Source organism: Ranitomeya variabilis, chromosome 3 (genome assembly GCF_051348905.1).
Source record: "Ranitomeya variabilis isolate aRanVar5 chromosome 3, aRanVar5.hap1, whole genome shotgun sequence".
Taxonomy (NCBI): domain Eukaryota; kingdom Metazoa; phylum Chordata; class Amphibia; order Anura; family Dendrobatidae; genus Ranitomeya; species Ranitomeya variabilis.
In genome coordinates, this window is record NC_135234.1 from 697771052 (window position 1) to 697795863 (window position 24812).

Genomic DNA, 24812 nt, shown 5'->3' on the forward strand with positions numbered 1-24812 from the left:
CGGCTGAATCCTAGACAGGCCCGATGGTCCCTGTTTTTCTCCCGTTTTGATTTTGTGGTCTCGTATCTTCCGGGTTCTAAGAATGTTAAGGCTGATGCCCTCTCTAGGAGCTTTTTGCCTGATTCTCCTGGGGTCCTTGAGCCGGTCGGTATTCTGAAGGAAGGGGTGATTCTTTCTGCCATCTCCCCTGATTTACGACGGGTTCTTCAGGGATTTCAGGCTGATAAACCTGACCACTGTCCAGTGGGGAAATTGTTTGTTCCTGACAGATGGACTAGTAAAGTGATTTCGGAGGTTCATTGTTCTGTGTTAGCTGGTCATCCGGGGATTTTTGGTACCAGAGATTTGGTTGGTAGGTCCTTTTGGTGGCCTTCTTTGTCACGGGATGTGCGTTCTTTTGTGCAGTCCTGTGAAACTTGTGCGCGGGCCAAGCCTTGCTGTTTTCCCGCTCGTGGGTTGCTTTTGCCTTTGCCGGTCCCTGAGAGGCCATGGACGCATAGTTCTATGGACTTATTTCGGATCTTCCGGTTTCCCAGAGGATGTCAGTTATCTGGGTGGTTTGTGACCGGTTTTCTAATATGGTTCATTTGGTACCTTTGCCTAAGTTGCCTTCCTCTTCTGATTTGGTTCCGTTGTTTTTTCAGCATGTGGTTCGTTTGCATGGCATTCCGGAGAATATTGTGTCCGATAGAGGTTCCCAGTTTGTTTCTAGGTTTTGGCGGTCCTTTTGTGCTAGGTTGGGCATTGATTTGTATTTTTCTTCCGCATTTCATCCTCAGACAAATGGCCAAACCGAGCGAACTAATCAGACTTTGGAAACTTATTTGAGATGCTTTGTGTCTGCTGATCAGGATGATTGGGTGGCTTTCTTGCCATTGGCCGAGTTTGCCCTTAATAATCGGGCTAGTTCTGCTACCTTGGTTTCACCCTTCTTTTGTAACTCTGGTTTTCATCCTCATTTTTCTTCGGGGCAGGTTGAGCCTTCTGATTGTCTTGGGGTGGACTCTGTGGTTGACAGGTTGCAGCAAATTTGGGCTCATGTTGCTGACAATTTGGTGTTGTCTCAGGAGGGGGCTCAGCGTTTTGCTAACCGTCGTCGGTGTGTTGGTTCCCGGCTTCGGGTTGGGGATTTGGTCTGGTTGTCTTCCCGTCATGTCCCTATGAAGGTTTCTTCCCCTAAGTTTAAGCCTCGGTTTATTGGCCCTTATAGGATTTCTGAGATTATCAATCCAGTGTCCTTTTGTTTGGCCCTTCAAGCCTATTTTTCCATCCATAATGTTTTTCATAGATCTTTGTTGCAGAAATATGTGGTGCCCGTTGTTCCCTCTGTTGATCCTCCTGCCCCGGTGTTGATTGATGGGGAGTTGGAGTATGTGGTTGAGAAGATTTTGGATTCTCATTTTTCGAGGTGGAAGCTTCAGTATCTTGTCAAATGGAAGGGTTATGGCCAGGAGGATAATTCTTGGGTTGTTGCCTCCGATGTTCATGCTGATGATTTGGTTCGTGCTTTTCATTTGGCTCGTCCGGATCGGCCTGGGGGCTCTGGTGAGGGTTCAGTGACCCCTCCCCAAGGGGGGGTACTGTTGTGAATTCTGCTCTTGAGCTCCCTCCGGTGGTTGTAAGTGGTAGCGCTGCTGTCTCTGAGTCGCAGCATTTGTCAGGTGTGTTCACTTTTTGCAAATCTGACTGGGCTATTTAGTCTTCCTTCACCCTTTAGTCAGTGCCAGTTGTCTGGCCTTGATTTTTTGCTGTCCACATGCTGTGGCCTTATTGTTCAGTTCTTTTCCATGTTTTTTTTGTCTTGTCCAGCTTGGTCTGTATAAGGATTTGTTTAGCCAAGCTGGTATCTCTGGAGATGCAGATATACCCTCCATATCTTTAGTTAGCTGTGGAGTTTTTGTATTTTCTGTGGTGGATATTTTCTAGTGTTTTAATACTGACTGCATAGTACTCTGTCCTATCCTTTCTATTTAGCTAGAAGTGGCCTCCTTTGCTAAATTCTGATTTCAGTCTGTGTATGTTTTTTCCCTCTCCTCTCACAGTCAATATTTGTGGGGGGCTGCCTATCCTATGGGAATTTTCTCTGAGGCAAGAGAGTTTTCCCTTTTCTATCTTTAGGGGTAATTAGTCCTCCGGCTGTGTCGAGATGTCCAGGGAGCGCTAGGTACATTCCACGGCTACTTCTAGTTGCGGTGTTAGGTTCAGGGTCTGCGGTCAGTACAGGTACCACCTTCTCCAGAGTACGTCTCATGCTGCTCTTAGGCCACCAGATCATAACAGGGGGCAATGCTAGACCTAATATTAACCAACAGGCCAGACCGCATAGCAAATATAAGGGTTGGGGGTCACTTGGGGAATAGTGATCACAAAATAATACGTTTTCATGTCTCCTTTAATAAGATGTGTAGTATGGCGGTTACAAGGACACTAAACTTCAGGAGGGCAAATTTCCAACGGATGAGAGAGGATCTTGGTGCAATTAACTGGGACGATATCCTGAGACACAAAAATACACAAAGAAAATGGGAGACATTTATTAGCATCCTGGATAGGACCTGTGCACAGTATATACCGTATGGGAATAAGAATACTAGAAATAGGAGGAAACCAATATGGCTAAATAGAGCTTTAAGGGGCGCAATAAGGGACAAAAAGAAAGCATTTAGAGAATTAAAGGAAGGAGGTAGTGAGGAGGCATTAAATAAATATAGAAAATTAAATAAATTCTGTAAAAAGCAAATCAAGGCAGCAAAGATTGAGACAGAGAGACTCATTGCCAGAGAGAATAAAAATAATCCCAAAATATTCTTTAACTACGTAAATAGTAAGAAACTAAAAAATGATAGTGTTGGCCTCCTTAAAAATAGTCTGGGTGAAATGGTGGATGAGGATGAGGAAATAGCCAATATGCTAAATGACTTTTTTTCATCAGTATTTACACAAGAAAATTCCATGGCAGACAATATGATCAGTGATAACAAAAATTCCCCATTAAGTGTCACCTGCTTAACCCAGCAGGAAGTACGGCGGCGTCTAAAAATCAATAAAATTGACAAATATCTGGGCCCGGATGGGATACACCCCCGAGTACTGCAGGAACTAAGTACAGTCATTGATAGACCATTATTTTTAATCTTTAAAGACTCCATAATAACAGGGTCTGTACCACAGGACTGGCGTATAGCAAATGTGATGCCAATATTCAAAAAGGGGACAAAAACTGAACTCGGTAATTATAGGCCAGTAAGCTTAACCTCTACTGTGGGTAAAATCCTGGAGGGCATTCTAAGAGATGCTATGCTGGAGTATCTGAAGAGGAATAACCTCATGACCCAGTATCAGCACGGGTTTACTAGGGACCGTTCATGTCAGACTAATCTGATCAGCTTCTATGAAGAGGTAAGTTCCGGACTGGACCAAGGGAACCCAGTGGACGTAGTGTATATGGACTTTTCAAAAGCTTTTGATACGGTGCCACACAAAAGGTTGATACATAAAATGAGAATAATGGGGATAGGGGAAAATATGTGTAAGTGGGTTGAGAGCTGGCTCAGGGATAGGAAACAAAGGATGGTTATTAATGGAGCACACTCGGACTGGGTCGCGGTTAGCAGTGGGGGCCACAGGGGTCAGTATTGGGCCCTCTTCTTTTTAACATATTTATTAATGACCTTGTAGGGGGCATTCAGAGCAGAATTTCAATATTTGCAGATGAAACTAAACTCTGCAGGGTAATCAATACAGAGGAGGACAATTTTATATTACAGGTAGTGTTGAGCGATACTTTCCGATATCGGAAAGTATCGGTATCGGAAAGTATCGGCCGATACCGTCACAGTATCGGAATCCAATCCGATACCGATACCCGATCCCAATGCAAGTCAATGGGACGAAAATATCGGAATTAAAATAAACCCTTTCTTTCCTTGTAGGTTAATTCTACATGAAGGAAAACAACTAAGAATAATGTAGGATGTATTGGGGGAGGTGGCGGAGACATTAAAGGCACAGGGGTTTATCCCAATCAAATAGAATAGCAGTATTTTTAATTTTTTTATGACGTTCGGCGTTAGAAAGAATTTGACTATGTTAATTTTTTATTTATTTTGTCAGATATTGATGTTTCACTACTTCCACGCCCTTCACCCTATTTTTTACTTCTCCCACACTTTCTTCTTCATTATCCTCATCATCAGCTTCTGTGACATCAACTTCTTCACCTTATTCATCTTCTTCTTTTCTAAGTATATATATTTTTTTTTTTTTACATTGTTCATATTCTTTTTATTTAACTATTATCTTTTTTATATTCAACTTCTTCATCATATTCTTATTTGTGACAGGCATTCCCGTAGTTGTTATCTATAAAAGTTTGAAGATTACACCTTCCGTTCTGCCTGTCACAAAACAGTTACATTTGTCCGCGTTCAGTTTGGCCTGCAGCATCAGGCTTTATCCAGGGGCACCACGAGGAGGAACGGACTCACCCCCATACACTGCTTAGTCTTCTTCTGCTTATAATTTAGATAATATCTTTTGCTCTGATATTTAGTCTTATGCTTAATGTTCTTCTGCTCTTTGTTCTGCAGCCTCTTGTTCTTCTGCTTCTCGGTCTTCCAGGTTGTCGTCGTCATCTCCAGGGTCGTCATCTCCAGGGTCGTCGTCATCGGGGTCGTCGTCATCGGGGTCGTCGTCATCGGGGTCGTCGTCATCGGGGTCGTCTTCAGGGTCATCGTCTCCAGGGTCGTCGTCATCTCGGTGGTTGTCGTCTCTGGTGTCGTCATCATCTTAGGGGTGGTCTTCCGGGTCATCGTCTTTCGGGTCTTGAACTTGGAAATGTAGCAGAAGGTACAAGAAGGCTGAGAAAATGCCGAGAAACAGCTGATGGAACTGGAACTCGGATGGCTACCCGAAGGTCCAAGAGCCAATGGAACTACCGAGGACCAGCTGACGTTACTGGAACCCGGTTACTAAGCAGGAGGTACCCGTGCCTGAAAGCACTACCAAGGACCACCTGACGTTGGTGGAACTCGGATACCCAGAGGGAGGCACCTAAGCCAAAGGCTCTGCCCGGAACCAGCTGACGGTACTGGAACCAGGATGGGGAGCAGAAGGTACAAGAGCAAAAGACACTGCCGAGAACCAGCTGACGGTACTGGAACCCGGATGGGTAGCCGAAGGTCCAAGAGCCAATGGAACTACCGAGGACCAGCTGACGTTACTGGAACCCGGTTACTAAGCAGGAGGTACCCGTGCCTGAAAGCACTACCAAGGACCACCTGACGTTGGTGGAACTCGGATACCCAGAGGGAGGCACCTAAGCCAAAGGCTCTGCCCGGAACCAGCTGACGGTACTGGAACCAGGATGGGGAGCAGAAGGTACAAGAGCAAAAGACACTGCCGAGAACCAGCTGACGGTACTGGAACCCGGATGGGGACCTATTCAAGCTTGTCTTCCTAGGGCCCCAACTGGCGGTGTGTTAGAGCCCAGGGACAGCAGGAGGAGGAGCAGGGGGAGGGGAGTGTAGGCCGAAGCCTGCACAGGCGGCAGCTTTGGGTGTGTTGTGTCTGCGTGGCTTTTGCAGGACACGTTGCCGGCTACACAGCAGGGGAACAGCTGGCGGTGCTGGACCCCACTGACACATTGGCGAGGTGTTTGGCTCTGTGCAGCCAGCACTTCCGGACAGCAACTAGCGTTGTTGGAGCCCGGGCTCTGCAGGTGGAGCAGAGTGTAGGCCGAAGCCTAATTGAACCGATTTCAAAAGTCACCTTTAACCCCCCCTCAGGGGTTACAAAGTAGAAGAGCCACAGCTTATGCAGCAGCAGTGCTGCGCAAGTCAAAGGTTGCTCTTGTAATTTTTCTCCTTGCACACGCTGAATGGAACACGTATAACATTTAGCCCTTTATACAGTCAAACTGTGTAATGGAGGCGAGAGTTCCCTTTGTAATGAGACGCAGCACAGGTGTCAAGAATCCCACCTTGGTGCTGGGTGCAGCCTCCCGAGCGTTGTTATTTGCTGTACAGGAGTCTGCGCTGTCGTGTTATCCCCTGGCCTAGCGCCGTTAGCGCTGCCCATCTTCTGGCATCATGTAATGTCGGCCGGTGCGGTTCGCGATGCCCCTGAATCCCAGCCCCGCAGTGTCTTAACATTGGTAAAACACTGCGGGGCTGGGATTCAGGGCCTGGCGCAGCACATATGTTCGCCTCTCACACTCGGGTCCTTACACCCGCTTCAGACTGTGCGGCGTCATCTGATCCCTTATCGCATGCCACGGCCATGAAGCCGCACAGTCCGAAGAAGGCGGAAGGAGAGGAGGGACAGGCGAACTGATGCACTGATCCTGCCCATGAATCGCACCCTCGCAGTCCCAATAAATAAGACACCGAGGGGCGTTGTGTGGGTCAGGGCGGCCGCAGAGGCGCAGCCAGCCAAACAATGATGCCAGAAGACGGGCAGCGCTACCAAGGGGGTTGCAGCGTGTCATTACAAAGGAAAGTCACACCACCGGGACGGTTAAATGGTCACACAGAGGACACATTTCAGACGTGTTTTCAGTTCCACATGTGCGAGGAGAATACGTTTCTGAGCCACCTTGCACACATGCAGCATTACCGCTGTACAAGGTGGCTGGATAACGTAAAAACGCCTGGGGGAGGGGGGACAGGTTCCCTTCAATTTCAGTTCTTGTGTCTGCGTGGCTTTTGCAGGACACGTTGCCGGCTGCACAGCAGGGGAACAGCTGGCGGTGCTGGACCCCACTGACACATTGGCTGGTGTTTTTCTCTGTGCAGCTAGCACATCTGGGCCCCAACTGGCGGTGTGTTAGAGCCCAGGGACAGCAGGAGGAGGAGCAGGAGGAGGAGGAGCAGGGGGAGGGGAGTGTAGGCCGAAGCCTGCACAAGCGGCAGCTTTGGGTGTGTTGTGTCTGCGTGGCTTTTGCAGGACACGTTGCCGGCTACACAGCAGGGGAACAGCTGGCGGTGCTGGACCCCACTGACACATTGGCGAGGTGTTTGGCTCTGTGCAGCCAGCACTTCCGGACAGCAACTAGCGTTGTTGGAGCCCGGGCTCTGCAGGTGGAGCAGAGTGTAGGCCGAAGCCTAATTGAACCGATTTCAAAAGTCACCTTTAACCCCCCCTCAGGGGTTACAAAGTAGAAGAGCCACAGCTTATGCAGCAGCAGTGCTGCGCAAGTCAAAGGTTGCTCTTGTAATTTTTCTCCTTGCACACGCTGAATGGAACACGTATAACATTTAGCCCTTTATACAGTCAAACTGTGTAATGGAGGCGAGAGTTCCCTTTGTAATGAGACGCAGCACAGGTGTCAAGAATCCCACCTTGGTGCTGGGTGCAGCCTCCCGAGCGTTGTTATTTGCTGTACAGGAGTCTGCGCTGTCGTGTTATCCCCTGGCCTAGCGCCGTTAGCGCTGCCCATCTTCTGGCATCATGTAATGTCGGCCGGTGCGGTTCGCGATGCCCCTGAATCCCAGCCCCGCAGTGTCTTAACATTGGTAAAACACTGCGGGGCTGGGATTCAGGGCCTGGCGCAGCACATATGTTCGCCTCTCACACTCGGGTCCTTACACCCGCTTCAGACTGTGCGGCGTCATCTGATCCCTTATCGCATGCCACGGCCATGAAGCCGCACAGTCCGAAGAAGGCGGAAGGAGAGGAGGGACAGGCGAACTGATGCACTGATCCTGCCCATGAATCGCACCCTCGCAGTCCCAATAAATAAGACACCGAGGGGCGTTGTGTGGGTCAGGGCGGCCGCAGAGGCGCAGCCAGCCAAACAATGATGCCAGAAGACGGGCAGCGCTACCAAGGGGGTTGCAGCGTGTCATTACAAAGGAAAGTCACACCACCGGGACGGTTAAATGGTCACACAGAGGACACATTTCAGACGTGTTTTCAGTTCCACATGTGCGAGGAGAATACGTTTCTGAGCCACCTTGCACACATGCAGCATTACCGCTGTACAAGGTGGCTGGATAACGTAAAAACGCCTGGGGGAGGGGGGACAGGTTCCCTTCAATTTCAGTTCTTGTGTCTGCGTGGCTTTTGCAGGACACGTTGCCGGCTGCACAGCAGGGGAACAGCTGGCGGTGCTGGACCCCACTGACACATTGGCTGGTGTTTTTCTCTGTGCAGCTAGCACATCTGGGCCCCAACTGGCGGTGTGTTAGAGCCCAGGGACAGCAGGAGGAGGAGCAGGAGGAGGAGGAGCAGGGGGAGGGGAGTGTAGGCCGAAGCCTGCACAGGCGGCAGCTTTGGGTGTGTTGTGTCTGCGTGGCTTTTGCAGGACACGTTGCCGGCTACACAGCAGGGGAACAGCTGGCGGTGCTGGACCCCACTGACACATTGGCGAGGTGTTTGGCTCTGTGCAGCCAGCACTTCCGGACAGCAACTAGCGTTGTTGGAGCCCGGGCTCTGCAGGTGGAGCAGAGTGTAGGCCGAAGCCTAATTGAACCGATTTCAAAAGTCACCTTTAACCCCCCCTCAGGGGTTACAAAGTAGAAGAGCCACAGCTTATGCAGCAGCAGTGCTGCGCAAGTCAAAGGTTGCTCTTGTAATTTTTCTCCTTGCACACGCTGAATGGAACACGTATAACATTTAGCCCTTTATACAGTCAAACTGTGTAATGGAGGCGAGAGTTCCCTTTGTAATGAGACGCAGCACAGGTGTCAAGAATCCCACCTTGGTGCTGGGTGCAGCCTCCCGAGCGTTGTTATTTGCTGTACAGGAGTCTGCGCTGTCGTGTTATCCCCTGGCCTAGCGCCGTTAGCGCTGCCCATCTTCTGGCATCATGTAATGTCGGCCGGTGCGGTTCGCGATGCCCCTGAATCCCAGCCCCGCAGTGTCTTAACATTGGTAAAACACTGCGGGGCTGGGATTCAGGGCCTGGCGCAGCACATATGTTCGCCTCTCACACTCGGGTCCTTACACCCGCTTCAGACTGTGCGGCGTCATCTGATCCCTTATCGCATGCCACGGCCATGAAGCCGCACAGTCCGAAGAAGGCGGAAGGAGAGGAGGGACAGGCGAACTGATGCACTGATCCTGCCCATGAATCGCACCCTCGCAGTCCCAATAAATAAGACACCGAGGGGCGTTGTGTGGGTCAGGGCGGCCGCAGAGGCGCAGCCAGCCAAACAATGATGCCAGAAGACGGGCAGCGCTACCAAGGGGGTTGCAGCGTGTCATTACAAAGGAAAGTCACACCACCGGGACGGTTAAATGGTCACACAGAGGACACATTTCAGACGTGTTTTCAGTTCCACATGTGCGAGGAGAATACGTTTCTGAGCCACCTTGCACACATGCAGCATTACCGCTGTACAAGGTGGCTGGATAACGTAAAAACGCCTGGGGGAGGGGGGACAGGTTCCCTTCAATTTCAGTTCTTGTGTCTGCGTGGCTTTTGCAGGACACGTTGCCGGCTGCACAGCAGGGGAACAGCTGGCGGTGCTGGACCCCACTGACACATTGGCTGGTGTTTTTCTCTGTGCAGCTAGCACATCTGGGCCCCAACTGGCGGTGTGTTAGAGCCCAGGGACAGCAGGAGGAGGAGCAGGAGGAGGAGGAGCAGGGGGAGGGGAGTGTAGGCCGAAGCCTGCACAGGCGGCAGCTTTGGGTGTGTTGTGTCTGCGTGGCTTTTGCAGGACACGTTGCCGGCTACACAGCAGGGGAACAGCTGGCGGTGCTGGACCCCACTGACACATTGGCGAGGTGTTTGGCTCTGTGCAGCCAGCACTTCCGGACAGCAACTAGCGTTGTTGGAGCCCGGGCTCTGCAGGTGGAGCAGAGTGTAGGCCGAAGCCTAATTGAACCGATTTCAAAAGTCACCTTTAACCCCCCCTCAGGGGTTACAAAGTAGAAGAGCCACAGCTTATGCAGCAGCAGTGCTGCGCAAGTCAAAGGTTGCTCTTGTAATTTTTCTCCTTGCACACGCTGAATGGAACACGTATAACATTTAGCCCTTTATACAGTCAAACTGTGTAATGGAGGCGAGAGTTCCCTTTGTAATGAGACGCAGCACAGGTGTCAAGAATCCCACCTTGGTGCTGGGTGCAGCCTCCCGAGCGTTGTTATTTGCTGTACAGGAGTCTGCGCTGTCGTGTTATCCCCTGGCCTAGCGCCGTTAGCGCTGCCCATCTTCTGGCATCATGTAATGTCGGCCGGTGCGGTTCGCGATGCCCCTGAATCCCAGCCCCGCAGTGTCTTAACATTGGTAAAACACTGCGGGGCTGGGATTCAGGGCCTGGCGCAGCACATATGTTCGCCTCTCACACTCGGGTCCTTACACCCGCTTCAGACTGTGCGGCGTCATCTGATCCCTTATCGCATGCCACGGCCATGAAGCCGCACAGTCCGAAGAAGGCGGAAGGAGAGGAGGGACAGGCGAACTGATGCACTGATCCTGCCCATGAATCGCACCCTCGCAGTCCCAATAAATAAGACACCGAGGGGCGTTGTGTGGGTCAGGGCGGCCGCAGAGGCGCAGCCAGCCAAACAATGATGCCAGAAGACGGGCAGCGCTACCAAGGGGGTTGCAGCGTGTCATTACAAAGGAAAGTCACACCACCGGGATGGTTAAATGGTCACACAGAGGACACATTTCAGACGTGTTTTCAGTTCCACATGTGCGAGGAGAATACGTTTCTGAGCCACCTTGAACACATGCAGCATTACTGCTGTTCAAGGTAGCTGTAAAACATAGAAACACCTGGGGGAGGGGGGACAGGTTCCCTTCAATTTCAGTTCTTGTGTCTGCGTGGCGGTCGCAGGACACGTTGCCGGCTACACAGCAGGGGAACAGCTGGCGGTGCTGAACCCCACTGACACATTGGCTGGTGTTTTTCTCTGTGCAGCTAGCACATCTGGGCAAAAACTGGCAGTGTTAGAGCCCAGGGTCAGCAGGAGGAGCAGGGGGAGCGGAGTGTAGGCCGAAGCCTGCACTCGAGCAAGTTGAAAGGAAACCTTTAACCCCCCCCCCCCCCCCAGGCGTTTGTAGCTGAAAGAGCCATTGTGTACAGCACTAATGCTGGAAAAGGTAAACTTAGCTCTTTTAATTATGGTCCTTGTACATGCGGAACCTAACATTTATGAAATGTGTCTCCTCACAGCGTTAAACCGTCCGGTAGGTGGAACTTTCCTTTGTCGTGTGACGCAGCACAGCCATCATTTTTACCCCCTTGGCGCCGTGCGCCGCCTCCTCAGCGTTGTTTGAATCTGTCCCGGAGCCTGCGCTGTTAGGTTAGCCCTTGGCCATGCACACATGTTGCGCTGCCCGTCTTCTGACCTCATTTGGTGTCAGGCTGGCTGCGCCTGTGCGGGTGCGCTGGCCGAGATCCCGCCTCGCAGTGTCGTCTAATGTAATCCCACCGCGGGCCTGTGATCCGTGCCCGTGCGCAGTGCATATCCTCTCCTCTCACTCCCCTCCCTACGGCTTTTTCAGACTGTGCGGTGTCACGGCCGTGGAATGCTATTAGGGACCAGCTGACATCGCACAGTCTGAAGAAGCCGTAGGGAGGGGAGTGAGAGGAGAGGATATGCACTGCGCACGGGCACGGATCACAGGCCCGCGGTGGGATTACATTAGACGACACTGCGAGGCGGGATCTCGGCCAGCGCACCCGCACAGGCGCAGCCAGCCTGACACCAAATGAGGTCAGAAGACGGGCAGCGCAACATGTGTGCATGGCCAAGGGCTAACCTAACAGCGCAGGCTCCGGGACAGATTCAAACAACGCTGAGGAGGGGGCGCACGGCGCCAAGGGGGTAAAAATGATGGCTGTGCTGCGTCACACGACAAAGGAAAGTTCCACCTACCGGACGGTTTAACGCTGTGTGGGGACACATTTCATAAGTGTTTGGTTCAGCATGTGCAAGGAGCATCACGAAAAGAGGCACTTTTTCCCTTTGCATCATTACTGCTGCACAAGGTGGCTCCTTCAGTAACAAACGCCTGGGGGGGGGGGGGGCAGGTTCCCTTACATTTAACTTGTTGTGTCTGCGTGGCGGTCGCAGTACACGTTGCCGTATACACAGCAGGGGAACAGCTGGCGGTGCTGAACCCCACTAACACATTGGCGAGGTGTTTGGCTCTGTGCGTACAGCACTTCTGGACGGCAACTGGCGGTGTTGGAGCCCAGGGACAGGTGGAGGAGGAGGAGGTTGGAGGAGGTTGGAGGAGGTAGGAGGGATTGCCACACACACAGCAGGGGAACAGCTGACGTTACTGAACCCCAATAACAGAGGAGGGACTGTTGACTGTGCGTACAGCACTTCTGGACGGCAACTGGCGGTGTTGGAGCCCAGGGACAGGTGGAGGAGGAGGAGGTTGGAGGAGGTTGGAGGAGGTAGGAGGGATTGCCACACACACAGCAGGGGAACAGCTGACGTTACTGAACCCCAATAACAGAGGAGGGACTGTTGACTGTGCGTACAGCACTTCTGGACGGCAACTGGCGGTGTTGGAGCCCAGGGACAGGTGGAGGAGGAGGAGGTTGGAGGAGGTAGGAGGAGGTAGGAGGGATTGCCACACACACAGCAGGGGAACAGCTGACGTTACTGAACCCCAATAACAGAGGAGGGACTGTTGACTGTGCGTACAGCACTTCTGGACGGCAACTGGCGGTGTTGGAGCCCAGGGACAGGTGGAGGAGGAGGAGGTTGGAGGAGGTAGGAGGAGGTAGGAGGGATTGCCACACACACAGCAGGGGAACAGCTGACGTTACTGAACCCCAATAACAGAGGAGGGACTGTTGACTGTGCGTACAGCACTTCTGGACGGCAACTGGCGGTGTTGGAGCCCAGGGACAGGTGGAGGAGGAGGAGGTTGGAGGAGGTAGGAGGAGGTAGGAGGGATTGCCACACACACAGCAGGGGAACAGCTGACGTTACTGAACCCCAATAACAGAGGAGGGACTGTTGACTGTGCGTACAGCACTTCTGGACGGCAACTGGCGGTGTTGGAGCCCAGGGACAGGTGGAGGAGGAGGAGGTTGGAGGAGGTAGGAGGAGGTAGGAGGGATTGCCACACACACAGCAGGGGAACAGCTGACGTTACTGAACCCCAATAACAGAGGAGGGACTGTTGACTGTGCGTACAGCACTTCTGGACGGCAACTGGCGGTGTTGGAGCCCAGGGACAGGTGGAGGAGGAGGAGGTTGGAGGAGGTTGGAGGAGGTAGGAGGGATTGCCACACACACAGCAGGGGAACAGCTGACGTTACTGAACCCCAATAACAGAGGAGGGACTGTTGACTGTGCGTACAGCACTTCTGGACGGCAACTGGCGGTGTTGGAGCCCAGGGACAGGTGGAGGAGGAGGAGGTTGGAGGAGGTAGGAGGAGGTAGGAGGGATTGCCACACACACAGCAGGGGAACAGCTGACGTTACTGAACCCCAATAACAGAGGAGGGACTGTTGACTGTGCGTACAGCACTTCTGGACGGCAACTGGCGGTGTTGGAGCCCAGGGACAGGTGGAGGAGGAGGAGGTTGGAGGAGGTTGGAGGAGGTAGGAGGGATTGCCACACACACAGCAGGGGAACAGCTGACGTTACTGAACCCCAATAACAGAGGAGGGACTGTTGACTGTGCGTACAGCACTTCTGGACGGCAACTGGCGGTGTTGGAGCCCAGGGACAGGTGGAGGAGGAGGAGGTTGGAGGAGGTAGGAGGAGGTAGGAGGGATTGCCACACACACAGCAGGGGAACAGCTGACGTTACTGAACCCCAATAACAGAGGAGGGACTGTTGACTGTGCGTACAGCACTTCTGGACGGCAACTGGCGGTGTTGGAGCCCAGGGACAGGTGGAGGAGGAGGAGGTTGGAGGAGGTAGGAGGAGGTAGGAGGGATTGCCACACACACAGCAGGGGAACAGCTGACGTTACTGAACCCCAATAACAGAGGAGGGACTGTTGACTGTGCGTACAGCACTTCTGGACGGCAACTGGCGGTGTTGGAGCCCAGGGACAGGTGGAGGAGGAGGAGGTTGGAGGAGGTAGGAGGAGGTAGGAGGGATTGCCACACACACAGCAGGGGAACAGCTGACGTTACTGAACCCCAATAACAGAGGAGGGACTGTTGACTGTGCGTACAGCACTTCTGGACGGCAACTGGCGGTGTTGGAGCCCAGGGACAGGTGGAGGAGGAGGAGGTTGGAGGAGGTTGGAGGAGGTAGGAGGGATTGCCACACACACAGCAGGGGAACAGCTGACGTTACTGAACCCCAATAACAGAGGAGGGACTGTTGACTGTGCGTACAGCACTTCTGGACGGCAACTGGCGGTGTTGGAGCCCAGGGACAGGTGGAGGAGGAGGAGGTTGGAGGAGGTTGGAGGAGGTAGGAGGGATTGCCACACACACAGCAGGGGAACAGCTGACGTTACTGAACCCCAATAACAGAGGAGGGACTGTTGACTGTGCGTACAGCACTTCTGGACGGCAACTGGCGGTGTTGGAGCCCAGGGACAGGTGGAGGAGGAGGAGGTTGGAGGAGGTAGGAGGAGGTAGGAGGGATTGCCACACACACAGCAGGGGAACAGCTGACGTTACTGAACCCCAATAACAGAGGAGGGACTGTTGACTGTGCGTACAGCACTTCTGGACGGCAACTGGCGGTGTTGGAGCCCAGGGACAGGTGGAGGAGGAGGAGGTTGGAGGAGGTAGGAGGAGGTAGGAGGGATTGCCACACACACAGCAGGGGAACAGCTGACGTTACTGAACCCCAATAACAGAGGAGGGACTGTTGACTGTGCGTACAGCACTTCTGGACGGCAACTGGCGGTGTTGGAGCCCAGGGACAGGTGGAGGAGGAGGAGGTTGGAGGAGGTTGGAGGAGGTAGGAGGGATTGCCACACACACAGCAGGGGAACAGCTGACGTTACTGAACCCCAATAACAGAGGAGGGACTGTTGACTGTGCGTACAGCACTTCTGGACGGCAACTGGCGGTGTTGGAGCCCAGAGACAGGTGGAGGAGGAGGAGGTTGGAGGAGGTTGGAGGAGGTAGGAGGGATTGCCACACACACAGCAGGGGAACAGCTGACGTTACTGAACCCCAATAACAGAGGAGGGACTGTTGACTGTGCGTACAGCACTTCTGGACGGCAACTGGCGGTGTTGGAGCCCAGGGACAGGTGGAGGAGGAGGAGGTTGGAGGAGGTAGGAGGAGGTAGGAGGGATTGCCACACACACAGCAGGGGAACAGCTGACGTTACTGAACCCCAATAACAGAGGAGGGACTGTTGACTGTGCGTACAGCACTTCTGGACGGCAACTGGCGGTGTTGGAGCCCAGGGACAGGTGGAGGAGGAGGAGGTTGGAGGAGGTAGGAGGAGGTAGGAGGGATTGCCACACACACAGCAGGGGAACAGCTGACGTTACTGAACCCCAATAACAGAGGAGGGACTGTTGACTGTGCGTACAGCACTTCTGGACGGCAACTGGCGGTGTTGGAGCCCAGGGACAGGTGGAGGAGGAGGAGGTTGGAGGAGGTAGGAGGAGGTAGGAGGGATTGCCACACACACAGCAGGGGAACAGCTGACGTTACTGAACCCCAATAACAGAGGAGGGACTGTTGACTGTGCGTACAGCACTTCTGGACGGCAACTGGCGGTGTTGGAGCCCAGGGACAGGTGGAGGAGGAGGAGGTTGGAGGAGGTAGGAGGAGGTAGGAGGGATTGCCACACACACAGCAGGGGAACAGCTGACGTTACTGAACCCCAATAACAGAGGAGGGACTGTTGACTGTGCGTACAGCACTTCTGGACGGCAACTGGCGGTGTTGGAGCCCAGGGACAGGTGGAGGAGGAGGAGGTTGGAGGAGGTTGGAGGAGGTAGGAGGGATTGCCACACACACAGCAGGGGAACAGCTGACGTTACTGAACCCCAATAACAGAGGAGGGACTGTTGACTGTGCGTACAGCACTTCTGGACGGCAACTGGCGGTGTTGGAGCCCAGGGACAGGTGGAGGAGGAGGAGGTTGGAGGAGGTAGGAGGAGGTAGGAGGGATTGCCACACACACAGCAGGGGAACAGCTGACGTTACTGAACCCCAATAACAGAGGAGGGACTGTTGACTGTGCGTACAGCACTTCTGGACGGCAACTGGCGGTGTTGGAGCCCAGGGACAGGTGGAGGAGGAGGAGGTTGGAGGAGGTAGGAGGAGGTAGGAGGGATTGCCACACACACAGCAGGGGAACAGCTGACGTTACTGAACCCCAATAACAGAGGAGGGACTGTTGACTGTGCGTACAGCACTTCTGGACGGCAACTGGCGGTGTTGGAGCCCAGGGACAGGTGGAGGAGGAGGAGGTTGGAGGAGGTAGGAGGAGGTAGGAGGGATTGCCACACACACAGCAGGGGAACAGCTGACGTTACTGAACCCCAATAACAGAGGAGGGACTGTTGACTGTGCGTACAGCACTTCTGGACGGCAACTGGCGGTGTTGGAGCCCAGGGACAGGTGGAGGAGGAGGAGGTTGGAGGAGGTAGGAGGAGGTAGGAGGGATTGCCACACACACAGCAGGGGAACAGCTGACGTTACTGAACCCCAATAACAGAGGAGGGACTGTTGACTGTGCGTACAGCACTTCTGGACGGCAACTGGCGGTGTTGGAGCCCAGGGACAGGTGGAGGAGGAGGAGGTTGGAGGAGGTTGGAGGAGGTAGGAGGGATTGCCACACACACAGCAGGGGAACAGCTGACGTTACTGAACCCCAATAACAGAGGAGGGACTGTTGACTGTGCGTACAGCACTTCTGGACGGCAACTGGCGGTGTTGGAGCCCAGGGACAGGTGGAGGAGGAGGAGGTTGGAGGAGGTAGGAGGAGGTAGGAGGGATTGCCACACACACAGCAGGGGAACAGCTGACGTTACTGAACCCCAATAACAGAGGAGGGACTGTTGACTGTGCGTACAGCACTTCTGGACGGCAACTGGCGGTGTTGGAGCCCAGGGACAGGTGGAGGAGGAGGAGGTTGGAGGAGGTAGGAGGGATTGCCACACACACAGCAGGGGAACAGCTGACGTTACTGAACCCCAATAACAGAGGAGGGACTGTTGACTGTGCGTACAGCACTTCTGGACGGCAACTGGCGGTGTTGGAGCCCAGGGACAGGTGGAGGAGGAGGAGGTTGGAGGAGGTAGGAGGAGGTAGGAGGGATTGCCACACACACAGCAGGGGAACAGCTGACGTTACTGAACCCCAATAACAGAGGAGCGACTGTTGACTGTGCGTACAGCACTTCTGGACGGCAACTAGCGGTGTTGGAGCCCAGGGGCAGGTGGAAAAGCAGAGGAACACAATGTAGGCCGAAGCCTGAGAAAGTCGAAAGGGAACCTTTAACCCCCCCCCCAAGGCGTTTGTAGCTGAAAGAGCCAGCTTGTGCAGCACAAAAGATGCAAAAGGAAAAGGTGGCTCTTTTCATCATGCTCCTTGCAAACACAGAACTAAACACTTTTAAAATGTGTCCCCTGAAGCCGTGAAACCGTCCCGGAGGTGGGACTTTCCTTCGTAATATGACGCAGCACAGCCATCATTACTACCCCCCCGCCGCCGTGCCCCGGCTCCTCAGCGTTGTTTGATTCCGTCCCGGAGCCTGCGCTGTTATGTTATCCCGTGGCCAGGCACACTTAGCGCTGCCCATCTTCTGACATCATTTGGTGTCAGGCTGGCTGCGCCTGTGCGGCCGCGCTGGCCGAGAGCCCGACTCGCAGTGTCTTCTGATGTAATCCCACTGGGGGCCTGGGATCCATGGCCATGCGCAGTGCATATCTCGCCTCTCACTCCCCTCCCTACGCCTTCTTTTTCAGACTGTGCGGTGTCACGGCCGTGGCATGCTATTAGGGACCAGCTGACACCGAACAGTCTGAAGAAGCCATAGGGAGATGAGTGAGAGGTGGAGGTTCAGATATGCACTGCGCATGTCCATAGATCCCAGGCCCCCAGTGGGATTAAATCAGAAGACACTGCGAGGCGGGCTCTCGGCCAGCGTGGCCGCACAGGCGCAGCCAGCCTGACACCAAATGATGCCAGAAGACGGGCAGCGCTAAGTGTGCCTGGCCACGGGATAACATAACAGCGCAGGCTCCGGGACGGAATCAAACAACGCTGAGGAGCCGGGGCGCGGCGCCGGGGGGGTAGGAATGACGGCTGTGCTGCGTCATATTACGAAGGAAAGTCCCACCTCCGGGACGGTTTTACGGTATCAGTGGACACATTTTATAAGTGTTAAGTTTTGCGTGTGCAAGGAGCAAAACCAAAATAGCTACCTTTTTCCTTGTGCAGCATTACTGCTGCACAAGGTGGCTCTTTCAGTAACAAACGCCTTGGGGGGGGGGGGACAGATTCCCTTACATTTCAGTTGTTGTGTCAGCGTGGCGGTCGCATGACACATTGCCGGCTACACAGCTGGGGATCAGCTGACGTTACTGAAACCCAATAACACTGGGTCGTATGTTTTGACTGTGCAGACGGCACATCTGAGCCTCAACTGGCGGTGTTGGAGCCCAGGAATTTAAGTTCAGGTGGTAGAAAGATGAACACAACAGGAGACCTGGATAACGTATACAGTGACCTAATTATTTAATCAGGAGGAGGAGTGGCAAATTCCTGCGAGATCCAGGCCTTGTTCATTTTCAGGAAAGTAAGCCGGTCAACGTTATCGGAGGATAGTCGCATGCGACGGTCAGTTAGTACACCACCTGCAGCACTAAAGACACGTTCCGATAATACACTGGCCGCAGGGCAAGACAGCACCTCCAATGCATACTGGCTTAGCTCTGGCCATGTATCCAGCTTTGAGACCCAAAACTTGAAAGGGGAAGAGCCGTCTGGGAGTACAGCAAGAGGGCAAGACATGTAGTCTGTCACCATCTGACGGAACCGTTGCCTCCTGCTGACTGGAGCCGTCTGTGATGGTGTAGACTTTTGTGGCGGGCACAGAAAACTGTGCCACAGTTCGGCCATACTGGTCTTGCCTTGGGCAGAGGCACTGCTTCTGCTCCCTCTTTGTGCAGAGCCTCCACCACTGCCTGGACGCACTGAGCTGCTTTGGAATGCACTAGCAGCACTTCTCTCAGTTGGAATGGAGAAGATGATGGAACTGACCAGTGTGTCTTGGTACTCCCGCATTTTTCGCTCCCGGTTCAACGGTGTGATGAGGCTTTCTACGTTGTCCCGGTAGCGAGGATCGAGGAGGGTGAACACCCAATAATCAGACATGTTGAGAATGTGGTCGATGCGGCGGTCGTTTCTCAGGCACTGCAGCATGTAATCCACCATGTGCTGCAGACTGCCAACTGCCCAAGAAACGCTGTCCCCAGCTGGAGGCGTGATCTCTGCCCGCTCGTCATCACCCCACCCTCGCTGTACACACTGAGTACTGGACAATTCGGGAACTCCCTCCTCTGGACGGATGTCTTCCTCCTCCATTGACTCCTCCTCATCCTCCTCACAAACTGTCCCCTGCCTACGCGTTTGTGAGGAACCACGTGGCGCTGACTGTCCAGAAGATGATGGAAGTGGTGAATCCTCATCCTCCACCTCTTCCACAACATCATCCCTTAGCGCTTGCAGTGATTTTTCAAGCAGGCAGATAAGGGGGACAGTCATGCTGACTAGTGCATCATCTGCACTCGCCATCCGCGTGGAATAATCAAAGGGACGCAAAACCTGGCAGACATCCTTCATAGTGGCCCACTCTGTGGTTGTGAAGTCTGTACGGCGCTGACTGCGACTTTTTTGCGCCTGATACAGCTGGTACTCCATTACAGCTTGCTGCTGCTCACACAACCGCTCCAACATATGTAACGTGGAATTCCACCTGGTAGGTAGGTCACATATGATGCGATGTTCCGGCAGGCGGTGTCGGCGCTGCAGAGCCGCAATGCGCGCTTTTGCCGTGCTGGAACGCCGCAAGTGAGCACACTCTAGGCGGACCTTGTGCAGCAGTGCATCAAGATCCGGATAGTCCCTCAAAAAACTCTGCACGACCAAATTGAGCACATGTGCCAGACATGGGATGTGAGTGAGGTTGCCGAGGCCCAGGGCTGCCACCAGATTTCGGCCATTATCACACACTACCATGCCTGGCTGGAGATTCGCTGGCTCAAACCACACATCGCTCTCCTGCTTGATGGCATTCCAGAGCTCCTGCGCTGTGTGGCTACGATTCCCCAAAAAAATTAATTTCAAGACGGCCTGTTGACGTTTGGCCACGGCTGTGCTCATGTCAGTCGTAACAGGTACACGTTCATCACGGGTCCATGTGGAGGTGGACTGTGACGGCTCCTGCAGCGATGATTCTGAGGAACTGGTGTAAGAGGAGGAGTCAATGCGTACAGAATGGATTCCTGCAATCCTTGGAGTGGGCAGGACACGTCCTGCGCCACTCGCACGGTCTGTACCCGGCTCAACGACATTAACCCAATGGGCAGTGAGGGAAAGGTATCGCCCCTGTCCATGTTGACTGGTCCACGCATCGGTGGTGAGGTGGACCTTGCTACTGACGGCGTTCAGTAGCGCGTGTTTTATGTGTCCCTCCACATGCTTGTGCAGGGCAGGGACGGCTTGCCTGCTGAAGTAAAAGCGGCTGGGCACACTGTACTGTGGGACTGCCAATGACATCAAGTCACGGAAGCTGTCAGTCTCCACCAGCCTGAATGACAGCATTTCCAGTGACAGAAGTTTGGCAATGCCTGCAGTCAGAGCCTGTGCTCGTGGGTGGTTTGACGAGAAAGGCCGCCTTTTCTCCCATGCCTGTACTACCGATGGCTGTAGACTGGGCTGGGAGTGTGTGGTTGACTGGGAAAGTGGTGCTGCGGGTGGAATGACAGCGGGTCTCTGGACAACAGGGCCAGAGGTTCTTCCACGGCGATCCTGGGAGGAAGCCGAACCAGCTGCGTGTGAGCTAGAGGAAGAGGCAACACGAGCTGAAGAGGTGGTAGCTGCCGCTGTTGGTTGGCCTAGCTCTTCAGTGTGTTTGTCTAACTCCGCCGGGTGCCTGTTGCGCACATGTTTCCACATGTTGGAGGTATTGAGGTTGGCGACTTTTTGACCTCTTTTGATTTTTTGATGACACACCTTGCATCTGACATAGCAAATGTCATCTGCAACTGTGTCAAAAAAGGACCAGGCACTGCAAGTCTTGGGAGCCCCCCTTTTGACTTTTGGAAGAGACATGCTCCTTACGGGTGCCAAAGCGGAGGCTGCAGGATCCGCAGTCTTCCCCCTCCCTCTCCCTCTTTGGGCCGTACGGGGAATCTCTTCCTCAGAGCTGCTCCCACCACCTTCCTGTCCCTGACGCCAAGATGGGTCAAGGACCTCATCATCTACACTACCCTCTGCCCCCAACTGCTCCTCCTGGGTAGTCTCAGCAGCAGAGCACGCACCAGTAAGTGGCACCTGAGTGTCATCATCAGCTGATGCGGCCTGCGAGGTGGTGACCGGAGCCACTGGCCCACCCGCCTCTTCAGAGGAAGACAGAAAAAGCTGTTGGGCATCACTGCACCCTGCCTCTTCTTCCATTTCTCCAATGCTGCTTGGCTGGCCCCCTGTTTCCAAGCCAAGAGATGATTCAGAGAACAGAAGTAGAGACTGCTCCTGTCCTGGGATCTCTGTCTGCCTGGGCAATTTTGCAGGTGGTGAAGAGACAGATGGCTGCTCTCCAGTGCTCTGTGTCTGAGAGGATGTGGCACTAATGGAAGTTGATGCATTAGCTGCCATCCATCCCACAACGGCTTCAATTTGGTCTTCACGCAGCAGCGGTGTACGGCGCTCGGCGACAAAGCTGCGCATGAACGACTGTTCCCTTGTGAAAGTGGGTGCTGATGACTCACCGGTGCCCGCAGCAGGCACAGAATCCCCACGTCCCCTCCCTGCTCCGCGCCCACGCCCACGCCCACGTGCCTTACTCACTGCCTTCTTCATCTTGGTTGACTGATAAAGATAAGCAGAAAAGTACTAACGGCTTTGTGTGCTTATTCCTGAGCAACTCCTCCTAACAGGTATAAGACACACTAATTTTCTAAAGTGTGGACTAGACTTGAATATGAGCTAATGTGGCCTACACAAATGTAAAGTGGTGTGTAACTGGTGTGTTTGGTGAACTTTATTATTTATTTATTTTTTGGGGGCTGAACTGACAACGGATAGAGCTGCAATCACACGGAGACCGTGCAGACAGCCGTAAACGGCGCTGCAAGGCCCAAAAACCCTCCTCTACTTTATCCTATGTAGTGTTTTTCCACAAATTAGCTGGAGACGGGTGGAAAGACACTAATAGGATTTTTTAAAATAAATTAGCAGCAGACTACACTACTTTGAAAAAAAAGAAAATTGATTTGGCGGTATGACGCAGTGAAAAACCCTGAGCTGCAGACAACCAGGCTACGGCTGCTCACAGACTACAGGGCGAGCTGCAGTCACACGGAGACCGTGCAGACAGCCGTAAACGGCGCTGCAAGGCCCAAAAACCCTCCTCTACTTTATCCTATGTAGTGTTTTTCCACAAATTAGCTGGAGACGGGTGGAAAGACACTAATAGGATTTTTTAAAATAAATTAGCAGCAGACTACACTACTTTGAAAAAAAAGAAAATTGATTTGGCGGTATGACGCAGTGAAAAACCCTGAGCTGCAGACAACCAGGCTACGGCTGCTCACAGACTACAGGGCGAGCTGCAGTCACACGGAGACCGTGCAGACAGCCGTAAACGGCGCTGCAAGGCCCAAAAACCCTCCTCTACTTTATCCTATGTAGTGTTTTTCCACAAATTAGCTGGAGACGGGTGGAAAGACACTAATAGGATTTTTTGGAAAAAATGTGCAGCAGCCTGCACTACTTCAAAAAAAAAAAAAAAAGGACAGTATGAGGCAATGAACCACCCTCCCTGAACTGAATACAACCAGCTATGGATGGCCTATGTGGCTGCACTCAGACTAGAGAGTGGGCTGCACTCACACACACACACACAGAGAGACCTTGCAGATCGCTGTGAAAACAGCGCTACAAGGCAAAAGGAAGGTGAATAGTAGGTGAACACAGCGGTTGCTAAATTAGCCTTTGGAAAGCACAAAGAAGCAAATCGCTATCTCTAAACTGTCCCTCAGTCAGCAAACAGCGTCCTGTCACTAACTGAATTCACAGCAGAGTGATCGCAAAATGGCGCCAGCGACTTTTAAACTGCATCATGACATCATTTCAGCAGCCAATCACAGCCTTGCCAGTAGTTTCATGCCCTCCATGCTAAACAGGATGTGCCCACACTTGGAATCTTTCTCATTGGCTGAATTTCTGAATTTTGAATCATTGAACTTCCGATTCCGGTATCCGATACGCGCCAAGTATCGGAATCCCGGTATCGGAATTCCGATACCGCTAGTATCGGCCGATACCCGATACTTGCGGTATCGGAATGCTCAACACTAATTACAGGATGATTTATGTAAACTAGAAGCTTGGGCTGATAAATGGAAAATGAGCTTTAACCCCTTCACCCCCAAGGATGGTTTGCACGTTAATGACCGGGCCAATTTTTACAATTCTGACCACTGTCCCTTTATGAGGTTATAACTCTGGAATGCTTCAACGGATCTTGGCGATTCTGACACTGTTTTCTCGTGACATATTGTACTTCATGATAGTGGTAAAATTTCTTCAATATAACTTGCGTTTATTTGTGAAAAAAAACGGAAATTTGGCGAACATTTTGAAAATTTTGCAATTTTCCAACTTTGAATTTTTATGCCCTTAAATCACAGAGATATGTCACACAAAATACTTAATAGGTAACATTTCCCACATGTCTACTTTACATCAGCACAATTTAGGAACCAAAATTTTTTTTGTTAGGGAGTTATAAGGGTTAAAAGTTGACCAGCAATTTCTCATTTTTACAACACCATTTTTTTTAGGGACCACATCTCATTTGAAGTCATTTTGAGGGGTCTATATGACAGAAAATACCCAAGTGTGACACCATTGTAAAAACTGCACCCCTCAAGGTGCTCAAAAATTCAAGAAATTTATTAACCCTTCAGGTGTTTCACAGGAATTTTTGGAATGTTTAAATAAAAATTAACATTTACATTTTTTTTACACAAAATTTATTTCAGCTTCAATTTGTTTTATTTTAACAAGGGTGACAGGAGAAAATGGACGCCAATAGTTGTTGTACAATTTATGCTGAGTAAGCTGATACCCCATATGTGGGGGTAAACCACTGTTTGGGTGCACCGCAGAGCTCGGAAGGGAAGGAGCGCCATTTGACTTTTCAATGCAAAATTGACTGGAATTGAGATGGAACGCCATGTTGCGTTTGGAGAGCCCCTGATGTGCCTAAACATTGAAACCCCCCACAAGTGACACCATTTTGGAAAGTAGACCCCCTAAGGAACTCATCTAGATGTGTGGTGACCACTTTGACCCACCAAGTGCTTCACAGAAGTTTATAATGCAGAGCCGTAAAAATAAAAAATCATATTTTTTCACAAAAATTATCTTTTTGCCCCTAATTTTTTATTTTCCCAAGGGTAAGAGAAGAAATTAGACCATAAAAGTTGTTGTGCAATTTGTCCTGAGTACACCGATACCCCATATGTGGGGGTAAATGACTGTTTGTGTGCATGGCAGAGCTCAGAAGGGAAGGAGCGCCATTTGACTTTTCAATGCAAAATTGACAGGAATTAAGATGGGACGCCATGTCTCGTTTGGAGAGCCCCTGATGTGCCTAAACATTAAACCCCCCCACAAGTGACACCATTTTGGAAAGTAGACCCCCTAAGGAACTTATCTA